This window comes from Phaenicophaeus curvirostris, chromosome 1, assembly GCF_032191515.1.
Source record: "Phaenicophaeus curvirostris isolate KB17595 chromosome 1, BPBGC_Pcur_1.0, whole genome shotgun sequence".
Lineage (NCBI taxonomy): Eukaryota > Metazoa > Chordata > Aves > Cuculiformes > Cuculidae > Phaenicophaeus > Phaenicophaeus curvirostris.
The window spans coordinates 24,509,921-24,523,268 of NC_091392.1; the positions used below are offsets into that span (position 1 = coordinate 24,509,921).

The 13,348-nt window shown below is 38.3% G+C and overlaps 1 protein-coding gene across 2 annotated transcripts in view; it reads right to left on the minus strand.

The window, feature by feature from the left end:
- Positions 1-13,348, minus strand: part of KCND2 (potassium voltage-gated channel subfamily D member 2) — a 270,455-nt gene that overhangs the window by 95,252 nt on the left and 161,855 nt on the right. The gene's annotated exons all lie outside the window — the stretch shown is intronic.

The window sequence follows — 13,348 nt, forward strand, 5'->3', positions numbered from 1 at the left end:
TTACACTTACTGAATACATTTTTGTACCATTGAGCAGTCAAACTGTGTTTATGTATCAGAAAATAACATTTATTGTAGCTTTGAATTTAAATCATTCTGTAAATAATAAATTAACTCCATGGGTATAAAATACTTCATGTCAAAGAGCTGGTCAAACATAAAAGTTTACAGTTGATGATTTCTGCAAGTTCATACTCAAATCAAAGAGATTAAAAATCTGCTCCAAAACCCTACTGAAGTCAGTGAAATGATGCCCACTGACATTAGTAGGAGTTAGATAGAGCCCACCATGGGAAAAAAATCAATAGGCTTTGAATGTGCCGAGTTCATGCACAGGGCACATCCACATCTTGCAGAATGAGGCATTTGACTTCCTCCAGCACATGTAGGAGATATTGTTTGGAGTTTAATTTAATCCCTTGTTGATTATTCATTGAAGTGAGGCTGAGGAGTGGACAGAATACTAAAACAGATGCTTTTAAGGACACACAAAATATGGTAGCCACTTCTAAATATGTATTCAAACTCAAATAAAACATACTGTACATATAAACACACTGCCCTGCCCCTTCACTTGTTCTCTTTCTGTGTTTGCATTCATATACATATATATCTACATGTGTATTTGAGAGAAAAAGAAAGACTATTTAAAATATGAAAAAATTCTATCATAATTTTATATCAGAAATGAGTCTTTTTGTGTGATTTTTGGGGGGAGGTGAACAAGTACTACAAGTAACTATAGGATTATATATAAAAATGGTTACAGGAACACAGTGGACTGGAGAAAGGAAAAATGCACACTGAAAAGGCAGTGTAGGAAAGTTTCCCAAGGACTGATAACCTATGGAGTCTGTTTAGTCTGCGGGAACTAATAAACGAAGAACACAGGGAATCTGCCAAACCTGTGCAAAGCCACAAGCACACACCAATGTCAACAGCTCACAATTCTGATCTGTGTCTGGCTCAACTCAATCCCTAAACAGGAAAAAGGAATTCATAGCATCTGGGTGTCTATATGATCAGGCTAAAACACTGGTTTTCGTTGTTTTTGAGAACTGAATACTAAGACATTATTTTTTTCAGTTTTCCAGCAATCCCGCTTTCATGTTAAAATGTTTGAGTTTTCACATAGGAGTTTCATTCCTGCTATGGCTAGGCTTAAGCTTTACTTTCTGTTAAACATTTGCCAAACAGCACTGAAAAAAGCAGTTTTGGTGTTGATTGACGTTTGGTATTTATTTTATGTTCGGTTCTGAAATAAGCAGATACGATATCTCCTGGCCACAGAAAGCATCAAGATGCATGAGGCATATTCAGCAGCGATGTCCTTCACCTTCCCAGTGCTATTTCTTGGGAAAAATCATGAAGGTAAGACTAAAGAAGAGGTAATGTTTTCCCGAGGGTGATATGCTTTGCGTGAGTAGGTTTAACTATAGGCAGACTGTAGATAGCTTTGTGTGTTGTATGGCTAGGTTTAACTGCAGGGAAGCTGTAGATAGCTCCCTGTGTTATATTTCATCTAAACCCAAATCTATGCCAGTAAAGTACTAGACTTATCCTGCAGTCTGAGGTCTTGAGCATTAGTGACAGTAAAGGCTTGAATACACATAAAGCATTGTGCAAAGAGGTAATGTTATAGACTCATGACATAGTTGTTGACTCTTGTACTACTTGGTTTTCAAAGGATTAAGTTTAGCTTAATCGCAATGAGAGGGCTTGAGGACTCACTGAGCAACCTATTGTTAATTTGTGTGTTAAGAAAGATTTTTAATAAACTTTATAAATAAGCACTAGCAGAGTAAAAAAGGAGAGATTAAAAGTTGCCATGCTAAGTTAATCTTAACATTCCCTACATTCTGAGTATTTAATTTTGTATCGCAATTATTTTCCCGGTATATGAAACACTGGGGAAGTGTTGTATAAAACTGAGAATAAAGAAAAGGGAAGCAGGTTCAGGCAAAGCAGTCTGTCGCCCTTGCCACAGATGGTACACAGTTTCCCTAAAACGTTAAAAACAATCCAAATCTTGTGAGCTTGAGAAGATGTAGTACAATGAAGACTTTTTTATGGTGTGTAATTTACAATGTTTTGTAACAGTTCTGAGAGCAGTGTGATCTCACTGGAAAACCATTTAAGACAGGAGTATTCCACCAGCAGAAAGTGCTAAGTGAAAAACACAGCAAGAGTGCAAAACAGGAGAAATCCCCTGAATATGAAGCGGTGAAGAGCACTCACTTATGTTTCCATTGAATAGAAGTATGAAAACATTCAGGAATAGAACCAGGAGGAAAAAAACGGATCCTTGTTGATAAAAGGAACATGGGAAGAAACAACTACTGAGAGTTCCCTAGCTTAGCTATCCTAGGTGGCTGTGCAGGTCACCAGTTCTTCAGGCATACTGTGGAGGACAGCTAAAAAAGATCAGGAAGGGAAAAACTACTGTGTCAGTCCATCAGCTTTCACATCAAAGGAAAGCCTCAGAAAATACAGCTCAGAAAGGAACCTGATTCCTAGTACACTCCAAGGCTGGAAAGGAATATTGGATATTCCTTTCACATTTCATGTAAGCAGGAATATATAGTTTTATTGTTGGTTGTAATACAATTTTTTTTAAAAATCTTTAAGTTTGTATGATATTAAACAGGAATTTGGATAAATTTGACAAGTGTGCATGTGTGACTGTGTGATCTTTGTTTGTTCAGGGAAACAAATCCAGTTATAGAAGTGTGTGTAGGCAGTCCCACACTGAGTCTAAGAGCTCAAAGAAGCTTCCTCCCTCCCAAGGAGAAGGAATCCAGCTTGCAGATTGTTGTGGCCAGTCAGGTCTCGGGCAGAAGCTGCTGCTGTGAGGCTTGAACTGGGGCCCCTTTAGCAAGAGGCAGACTGAGCTCCTGTGGTCAACTTCTACACAGATGGAGGGCTGGAATAAATGATGATTTGGGTTAAAGTAAGAGTGAAAAACACTGCAGGAGTGCACAGTGTGCCTCTGGCTGGCTGGAGTAGTTAAGTGTTTACTGTGGAAGAGTACTTTTGTTGTACTCTTTCCAATCCTTACTACTCACTAAAGGAAAAAAAAAAAAGCAAAAAACTCAGCCATGCAACAGACTACATAGAGTGGAAGATGGGGTAACAGTGTTGTAGGGTGTAGCTGCAGGTGCTGCCATCCTCCACTGGGACTTCCCTTGAGGTCCTGCTCTGGACTCTTCAATTACATTCATTCCTCTCATTTTTCCTGCCATGCCTCTATCTCTTCCTGCAGATCTTCTGCTCCTCTTTCCGTCTTACTGATTTTCTCCACCTCTGCTCATTCCCCACCCACTCTGAACTGCTGTGTCTCCTTGTGAGCTTTCCTCATTCTTGCTTGTTTTCATCTGTGGTTCCTACGCCCTCCTCCCTTCTCTCCATTGAGAGAAAGTCTTCCTGCTGCCAGATCTTGTGCTTGGCACCGTGATGGCCTCCAGTGCTCACATGGAGTCATTAGTAGAGGCCTTGTAACTGCTGGATAAAGCTTGCTCATGATTTTGGTGGGGTGAGGTATGAGCAGTCTTGTTAGGGAAGAGCGGCTCTGACTTGGATTGAGTTTGTTCACAAGAAAGAGTTTAGGGAGAATTCATCCAGTAAACTGATGCCTCCATGCACCTTATGTAAATAGAGTATTTTTTTTCCACTTGGTGATCATATTTGGGCAGCTTGTCACAAAGGCAGTACAAGGAATTCCTGCTTGAGGTTACACCCCAGCCCTTCTCAAATTTTAAAGATTTTTTTCTCCACATAGAAGTGCTGGTTTGACTCCTAAGCTTTATCTACCTGCTTCTTATTTACCAAGTGAAGCTCCTATTTTCTGAAGAGAACTGATTTTCTATTACTTACACAGTATGAAAATGTAATCTGAATGCAAATATAGAAATCTCAGGATTTAATACAGAGATGTATTATTGCTTCATTTGAGCTCTGAGCAAAAGGGGAATATGCCTAGATTTTATGATGTTTCTAAATAGTGCTTCTAAACTCTCATTATGCATTCTGCCAATCAGAAAAAGATCTTCACTTTTTACCTAAGAGTCAGAGTGGGTCAAACAGGAGAGGAACAGATACTCATGTAGTCATTGTAAAATGCCCCTGATCACTAACCAAATTACATTTAAAAGGTAAAGATCTCTTGAAAAAATAAAATAAACTAACAGCATTTTGTGTGATTCTGTCTTTTATATGAGAGTTAAATTAACATGATATATGAAATGCCAACCTAATAGTGAACTACTGCTGTGTGATTGCTGTTCATTTGACAACAAATGCATACACAGGGCAGATGCTGACTGACAATCAGTTTCTCTGACCTGCAGCACCATGTGGCTGCAGGAAATTATTTGGGCTGTTGCACCTTCCTGATGCCAAGGACAATGTGCTGTGGGTCCAAGAGCTGTGAAAGGGCAGCTATGCAGGGGTACTCCTCATGGAGCACATCCCTGAGGAGGAGGCATTCAGGCTGGTTAAGTGGGACACATAGGAAAGCTGGGACAGCTCGATGTTGCCCATGAACACAGGCAACTGATTGTTGCTGCCCTAAAGAGTAAGTGTCCGCAGCTTTGGGCAGCTTTGGAACAGTTGCCTGCTGAGCAAGGAGAGGAGAAGAGGTATTGGGGTGATCTGAAGGTGTCAGCATGGCCTTCCAACAATGGAAAAGGGTGGGGGGTGGCCTGGCCTGGGGATGGAGAGGGTATGGAAGGAATATACAGTTACTGAAGGAGTCTTCTGTCAAATTTTCGAGATATTTGGCATGTAAGAATTTGGCAGAGGACATTAAAAAAGGACTGGATATGGTTGGATGAAATTAAAGTTTGGGAAGGATTGAAAAAATTTTGAAGAGTCCAAGGGTACCTATCTGTCTGCATGGTGATCTTTTCCTTTCTTTCTTCCCTTTTGGAACAATTTTGTATCTCTTCACATCCCTTCAGCAGAGTACTGCCATTTGAGGCTCCTTTCTCCCTTCGTATGTAGTTATGTACTGCTTTCCAAAAAGCCCTGTTCCTCTCTTACCAAATCTCCATGCTACTTCTGCACCAGCCCTCACTCACCTACCTTCTTCATTCCTCCACTGGTGTTTCACAACTGATGTGCGGAGGCAAGTAAAGCATCACCAGATCAGGTAGTCCTGGAAATGCTGGTTGTGTGTGAGGCATGTGTACTTCCTCACTACTTGGTGAAGGAGTGGCTAACATTTCCTCACATACCTTGACCTTTTCTCAGTGACAGCAGCAGGATACATCAGTTATCACAGACCAGTGTTCTATGGGCAGTTATTTTACTAGTAGGCTTTCCATAAGGGATAAGGATCAGCTGAAGAAGTGGAGTATCTAAGAGTCATTTGTCCAAAAGTCCACACTCAGATAATTTTGAAGAGTCTTTCCTGTTGTTTACAACAACCAACACGCTGAACAATGAGATGTCTGCATTAAGGTGTAGAATATATTCAACTTCCTCATTTCAGCACAGCTTAACTAAGACCCAGAACGAGAAGACTGTTGAATTGACACCACTCTTCTACAGCAGCTTGGAAGCTGAGCTTTAAGCCCTCTTGAGTCGGAAGAGAGCACAACCATAGAAGACAGAAGCTGGACATTTTTCTGTGTTCAGGGAGACGTGTGCCCGAGGTCCCTCAGGATGAAGGTCTAGAACCCAAATATGCCAGATGATTGGAAATATACCTTAGCTTTGGGTGTTTTATGGAAAAGGTGTCTACCAATACCAAATGGCACCCTTACCAACAGAGAGACTAGCAGAACTCCCAGATGAGGCTCCCTGCATATTTGCAGGAACACATAAGACATCATCAACTTTGGAACGAGAAATCTAGGGTTTTTAATTCCAAATGGTTTTAGACTGCAGACCACCTGCTTGGAAACAGCAAGGTATCTACTTTGCACTTGTGCTTCTTAGGACAATGAGGGTAATTTGTGCTTCTTAGGACAATGAGGGTAATTTGTGCTTTAAACATTTCATGCTTAGGCTGCGTTGTCTTGAATTGCTCTCAATCTGAATGAATCTCGGGAAGTTAAAGAACAATTTTGCCTCCTGAATATTTTGCTGACAGTCCACCCTAGAGTTTTAAAAGAATGCTATAATGAAAACTGAATTAAATACACAACTACACTTAACTTATTCTGCTGTACTAATTTGCTAACTGACCGTATGGACAAAGGTAAACTTAATACCAGAAAGAAACCAATTTGATACAATAGGTGATCTTATTGTGTTATGTCTAGTGTATGTCATAACCAGTCCTAAACACACAAACTAATAACATTAGATATTTCTATTAAAAATATGAAGTTTTTATTTTGAAAGACAGAAGACACCTAATGAAGTATATCTACCACAAGTTATTCATCTTTCATCTAATAAGAAAAGGTAAAACAAGCAAATTTGAAAAAAAAAAAAGTAAACCCAGAACTGCTGAATATAAAGTAATCCTCTGGCATTTGTTTATTGTGGGTATCTGTAGGAAAGTGATAATTCTATGTGAACACATGGTACTTCATCCCAGAAAAAGACTGCAAATGAATGGCACAGGCCATTCTGTTTAAGGTATGACTAATAACCAGTGACAACCTGTACATATATTAAAATGGTATTTAATGCTTCTCAGGATACCTTGTGGATTTTTTTTACAAGCAATGAACCCAGAACCTTAAGCTGTGAAAAATGTTTGTGATATATGTGCATCTTCTCAAGCTGGGCAGCAAACCCACCAGCTTTTGGCAGTAGCTATCCCATAAATCTCCACAAATGCCTCAGTCATCAGAAAGAAATAAAGAGCATATTATCTTTAGTAAAGTGGAAAAAAGGAATGGAAATTTTAGGTCGACTGTCAAAAAAAGGAGTGCCTCCTAAAGATAAAAGTACTTTTTTTTTTTTTCTGGACCAATTTCAAAAGTGTTATTCTGAAAGAAGAGACATTTTATGTTCTTTTTTTTTACAGCCTATTTTTGCCTTAAAAACTTCAAAGACAAACGACTGCAACGTCACAGACACCAAGTCCTTTTTTCCTCATTGAAAGATGTTCTTATCTATGTTGGCAGCCACCCCACACAGTGGCACACACCTGCCTGGAGGCCCAGTTTTTGGGAACAAGCTACAAAACCACAAAACCACAATAGTTAATTTTTCCTTCACGTTTCCTAGTTGGTCAGGGAATTTTTAAAAATATTACATTTGAAATATGCATTTGTACGCATTCTAACCTGTCACTAGATGGAATCACTGTTTCAAACACTATAATGCATTTGAATAATTACATGGAATGAAGCAGTCATATCATGTATGGGCAATTTACAGTTTTTGAGCATTACCTAATCCTGCTAGAAATGACATTAAGATGTAATTGTTTTGTGACAGACTTCTTTTAAGCTGAAATAGAGTGTTGCCTTTGGCTTCTAAATAGCATTGTGTCTACATCCATGGCTGTGCATTTATATGTATGTCAGGAACTTTCAGTAAAATTTAGAATTTTAGATGTCAATCTGACAGTTGTGCTTAATTTCTGCATTGCATTTAAACAAAAAGTGGAGTCTAAGGACTTAATGTCAAGACTACTACACAGTGCTGCAATGTCTCCCAGAAAAATACAATTCCAAGGATTCCTGCCTAGGGCTCTTGTTCAAAATACAGTTTGCATTAATAGTGGGAGAAAATAATTTACATGTTACAATTCTTCCAATAACAGGTAACAGCAATGGAATTCCTTGTGAACAAATGTTATGAAAGCATTGATGATAGCACCTTTGTTGAATCCTGGAATGCCTTCAATTCTGATATCCACACAAAATAATTAAATGAATTTTCTGCAGTTCTTTGTACATCCTAATTTATAAGAAGGAAATTGACATGGATTCTTATCCTGTGTCTGTGCTGTTTTAACATTCATCTAAATAGAGGTATAGCACAATCATCTAAACTTTTGGTAGTTCCTTCTCTCTCTGCTGAGACATACAACCAGGAGAATGAACATTAAACATTCCGAGGAAAAAATGTTACAGCTTCAGAGGTACAACAGTAGACAAAGCTAAATACAGTACTGAAGAATAGTGTTGACAATTTTATAAAAAGATCTTAACTGATACTACACAGTCAATTAAGAAATAAAAAAAAAGCCTATTTTTTTGATCCTGCCTAGACCAAAATTTCCTAAATGAAGAACAAAATGACCACTGGTGGGGAATAATAAAATTTTTAGGTAGTGAAATGTGAGTAAGCTACCAAATCAAAGTAAATCAGAAGCAAACAAAATTGAAAACTTAAAATTGGCATTTCAAAATAAGCTGGAAGATGGCAGTTGGTCTGAGAACATGTGTCAAAATGTAGGTTGGAATTATAGGCAAGAGCATTCTGAAGTATCAGAATCACTTGCTAGTCACAGTTGGAGCGCCATGGGATAAACAACATGAAGAATTAGCCATGATCTGTCTAAATGTAGACAAGCCAAAAAGATACTGCAGGTAAACAGCTGAAGAGATGAGTGTCCAATAATTAACTCGGTTTGACATTAAAGACTGAAGAGCTTAAAAGGCTTAAGGTAGTCTGCAACTGTAATTTTCCCTAAAGAAAAGGTCCTTCACACCTCCACCCACACCCCCAAAGGATTACCAGAAGTGAAAGCAAGATAGCAAGGAAAGCCAAAAGGCCCTATGCAGTCTCCACAGAGCACAATCCTCTTCTTGCAGGAGGAATAGCACAAAGGGGAAATAATATACACCTTACCAGTTCAAACATTCTGCCTAAAAAAAGTCCTTTTCATCAACCGAAAAGTCATGGTCTCATTTACTTTTCTTAAACAGATGAAGAACTTTCCTACTGCTGGTCTAATTAATGAGAAAGACTTTCACTTTTAGTTTCATAAACAGCAGTATGGACCCTAAGGCAACAGAAAACCATGCTGAAGTATGGTAACTAATTACTGAATTCTGATCAGCCGCTTTTACAGAAGGATTTAAACAATCCCACATCCTGTGGCTGAGTAGGTATGCTAATCATTTAATAAGAGACATTCTTTTGGAAATACAAGTCAAGTTTATGTAAATATAGAGTCAGAGTCTTACTTGCTCTCCTAGCTGTGATAGTTGCATTACAGGCTGCAAGGTGGGCTTCTCTGAAGAGGAGACACTCATTGATCTAACAGAAGTACTGGGAGATTTCATCTAGAAATTACTTCAGTGATGACACTGTGCATTAATTCAGGTTTAATTCATGTTTATCCATCTTTCTTTTTTTTTCTTTCCCTCTCATCACACAGAAACCATGGTAATAGAAATTTAATTATATAACCTTGTGCTGTCTCATATCCATTAGGGCTCCTAGCATGTGGCAGGAATGCCTGCATTTTTTGTCATATGACAGTCACATCTCTGGGTGTATAACAAGAAAGAGGATATGGACTGTTGATTTGCATCAAGAGTACCTTACTTGTACTCAAAATGTAAGACCTTGTTCAGGCTCAGAATACACCAGATTAAAACATTATCTATATGGTTGCTCAAGCAAGAATTCCCTTGCTTGATGACTTTGAAAGCAGCTTTTAAAAAAAAGAAGGAAATAATGTTTTTCAAGTTTTAGGGTGGACTTAATGAGACTTTGTGTTGAAAGTGATTGACTATGCGAAGACGGAAAGGTGTAAGCAGAAAGACAGCTAGTGCGTCTCAGTCTAGGGAGGAAAACTCTCCAATGGTCACCCCATTGAAATGGATAACCTAAACAGTGTATCAGAAATTATGTACATGCCAATATTCAAAGGACACTTATAGCAAATGCATTTAAACAAATGTTCTTTAGTACACAGAGAAATCGTGATGACCTTTTCAAACATCACTATTCTAGGGTCTTCTTTACCCTTTACCATATCCATTGTTATAGTCTATCTGGAAATGCCTGAATGAGAAACTATAAACCACCAAATGTCAAAGGAAATGTCATCATTAATTTTATTGTGCTATTGTTCATCATCATAAGTCTAATCTTGAAACAACTCATAAGAGTTATAAATTCACGTAGCTTCACTGTCAGTGAAACTTTTCCTAATTTACATGCACCACAGGAAGATCAGGATTGTATTGTGTGTTTTAAATGTAGCAAAATTTGCCTTCTATTTATATAGTTTTCTAGTAGTGCTGAGTAGATCTTTTCATTTTTACTGTATTATTCCTTAAAATGAAATATTTTGTTAAGAACATTTCTTCTTTTGAACTGAACAATCAGTATGAAACATTCCAGTTGAAATGAATGTAGTGCCTGCCATCAGGCAGAGGAGTCAGGAAGAGTAAAACGTCCAAAGTATATTTTAAATCCATTTTAAGGTCTTCAAAACAAAAATAAATCACAGTAAGAAGCTTTTGTGCATTAAAGTTTTACCATAAAGTTCTTAAAATCTAAACTCTTCTCACTCTATATTCAAAAGAACCAGTTCAATTGTTTACATTGTTAATATTAAAAAAATACTTAGCAGCTTTGGATGCATTTTGCATTTCTTTTTTTTCTTATGAAACTAGTTATCACAAAATAATATGTACCTGCCTTCAGCATTAGAGTAAATAAAATAGAAAAGAAAATCAAAGAATTTATGCTTCCATTTCAGAATTCATTTACACTTTTGTATTATACATTTAAACATTTTGCTAGAATCTCTTCTGAGGTGTTAGACTTAGCAGTATAGACACTGTGTAGATAATGTGCAAGCAGCATTTAATCATAAAGCTGTGTTCTCAGTACAGAAATAACAAGGCTTCAGCACACGGTTCTTTTTGATAATAATTTCTTAATTGCCTTGTAAAATCTTGAACATGATAGTTAAAGATTTTGAGGTACAGTGCAGAGTTGAATTAGAAGAGCTTTCTGAAAGCAACAGAAGTTATTTAATTTCTTCTTTGTCTCCACAGAGCTAAAAATCACACTCCTACTTCCCACCATAATTCATTTTAGACCAATATATCTTACACAGAAAATTTCTGCTTTAGTCTGGAAACTGATAATCAATTAATAACCTATAATAACTCAGAGGAAATGGTGAAGTCAGGTTCATAAACATTATGCTTTCCTTTTCCCACATCTCTTCAGATTTCATCAAGGTTGCTGAAAGGACATACTGGAGTCACTGCTTGCCTTGCATCTACATAAACCTGATTCCAAAGTTGTCTAAGCTCACGGATTTTCCAGTAATGTGGTGTGGAAAAATGTCAAAAGTCTTCTATCAATTTTCCTGAAGCCGACAATCTTAGTTATCAATATAAAATTTGACAAAGAATAGTCCTTCTATAAAGCCTTTTCACTAGTTTTGTTATAATTAAATACCTTTCCCTTATCCGTTCTTTTGTCTAAAAAAAAAGCCTAAAAACAGAAGAAAGAGGACTGTGATACGCCTAAGACAGCAGCAGTACTTATTCCCCTTCAAATACTCTGTTTGGTCCTAAGAGAATACACCTGCCACTCTGAAGCAGTTCCAACCTTTCCCCAAAGAAGAATCTGAAGAACATGGCTGCAGTTATATTTAAACCTCTCATGTAGGTTCTCCTCGTCCCTGAAGAAAATCACGAACTGAAACAGGCTTCAGGGAAAACAGCATATTTGATAATTAGTCCCTTTGAAACAGTCTCCATTCCTCTAATACAGCATGCTTCAGAATATTTTAATGATTGGAAAAGGAATCTGAAGGTTTTGAAGTGCCAAAAATTGTCTCGTGGAACCATTCAGCCATCATGAGGACCTTGGGAGCATATCGCTATCTTCAGGTGACGCACCAGCCTCCCTGCACTCATTGCTCAGGCTTCACGTGCACAAGCTATTCAAAAAGATGCCATGTTCAATTAAGGGTAGAAAATCACAGTAGCTTACTCTGCTAACAGTGCTCATCCACAAAAGGTGCCTTCCTCACGTCTCATATCTTAATGCAGGAGGCTTCTGTACCCATTTTGAAACACTGACCCTCACAGTTTCCTTTAAGAGTAAGTTGCCAATACACACTATACATTAAACCTTTGAGCTCAGTGCACGGCTTCAGAAGCTCCGGACTGCTGTGTCTCCCACAATCAGCCACAAAGCTCAGCATGGGTGTTGTGGCTAGTCACAGCCTGGAGCAGGTGAGCCCTAAGCCTGGAAGCCTTTTCTTCTGCATCAGTTCCTGGGAGGACAGATCTGGGATGCACTATTTTGTAGTGCTGTTAGCTGCCCCCATTCAATTCGCCCTTGGAATCTGCCTTCCAGAAACAGATGGCTGAATAGGTACTGACACAGATGATGCTGGAACTGATTGGGAGCCTCCCTCTGTTTCCCAGGTCTAGGGTCTTAGCTCAGCTGTTTAGAACGACCTTTCCCCCTTTCTCTGTTCCCGAGAAGGTGATGTCAGACCTACCCATGCCGCATACAGCCCCACAGGGCACCAACAGGCACGGCATCACATTAAAAGGGTAGCATGCTTTTGGCTGGTGGAAAGAGAAAGCAGAACATATTTTCTTATTTGCTGGGGAAAACAAGCATGTTTTTGAAGAATTGTGTTTTCGTGTTTTTAAACCTTTCCCACTTTTGCTTTAAAAACAAGCATTCCTTAGCAACAGATTCTGCTAAAAGAGAAATATCCAAGCTCAAAAAAATGCAAACTCAGTTTTGTATCTTAAGTATATTTGCGGCTTCTTACCCATATTTTGCCTAATATTATTAATTTTTAAGTGAATGAGTTCTATTTGGGTATACTGAAAATCTGAAAGGCTCCTTTTTAGTACTGGTTCAATTAACACTGTGGCACGCACCAGCACTCTGAGATTAGGGAGGGAAAATTTACTGGCTCTCTGCCATCCCTAGCCATCTTCCAGTTATATTTATAGCCTAGGGAAGTCCCAATGCTACATTTACCACATATGTGCAGTACAACAGAACATCTTTGGAATCTGGGCTTCTCTTAAAAGCTGTTAACCTGGGACACTACAGCAGGCACTGTCTGGGAAGTTACCTACCAGATATACCTCCCAGTGACAGCAGAGAGATCTAATGGAAAGTCAACTGAATGCATTGCACCAGATTTCTCTTTGAATTATGCTACTATTTGACAGGTGCAGAAAGTGCTAGTTAGATCAGACCTTCCATTATAGGTTTTAGTTCATATTTTGCAGTTTACCACAAACTGCTTAGTATTTCAATACAAAATACCTATTTATTGTCCTTGAATCATTCATAATACATACAACTCACTAAGGTGCACAGACAATGTATGTGTGTCTTCAATAGAAAGTTTTTGTCAAGTAAGCTGTAAAATAAGTGTTCCAGTTATCCACTGTATAACATACTGTGCTTAACTATAGAGAAGGTA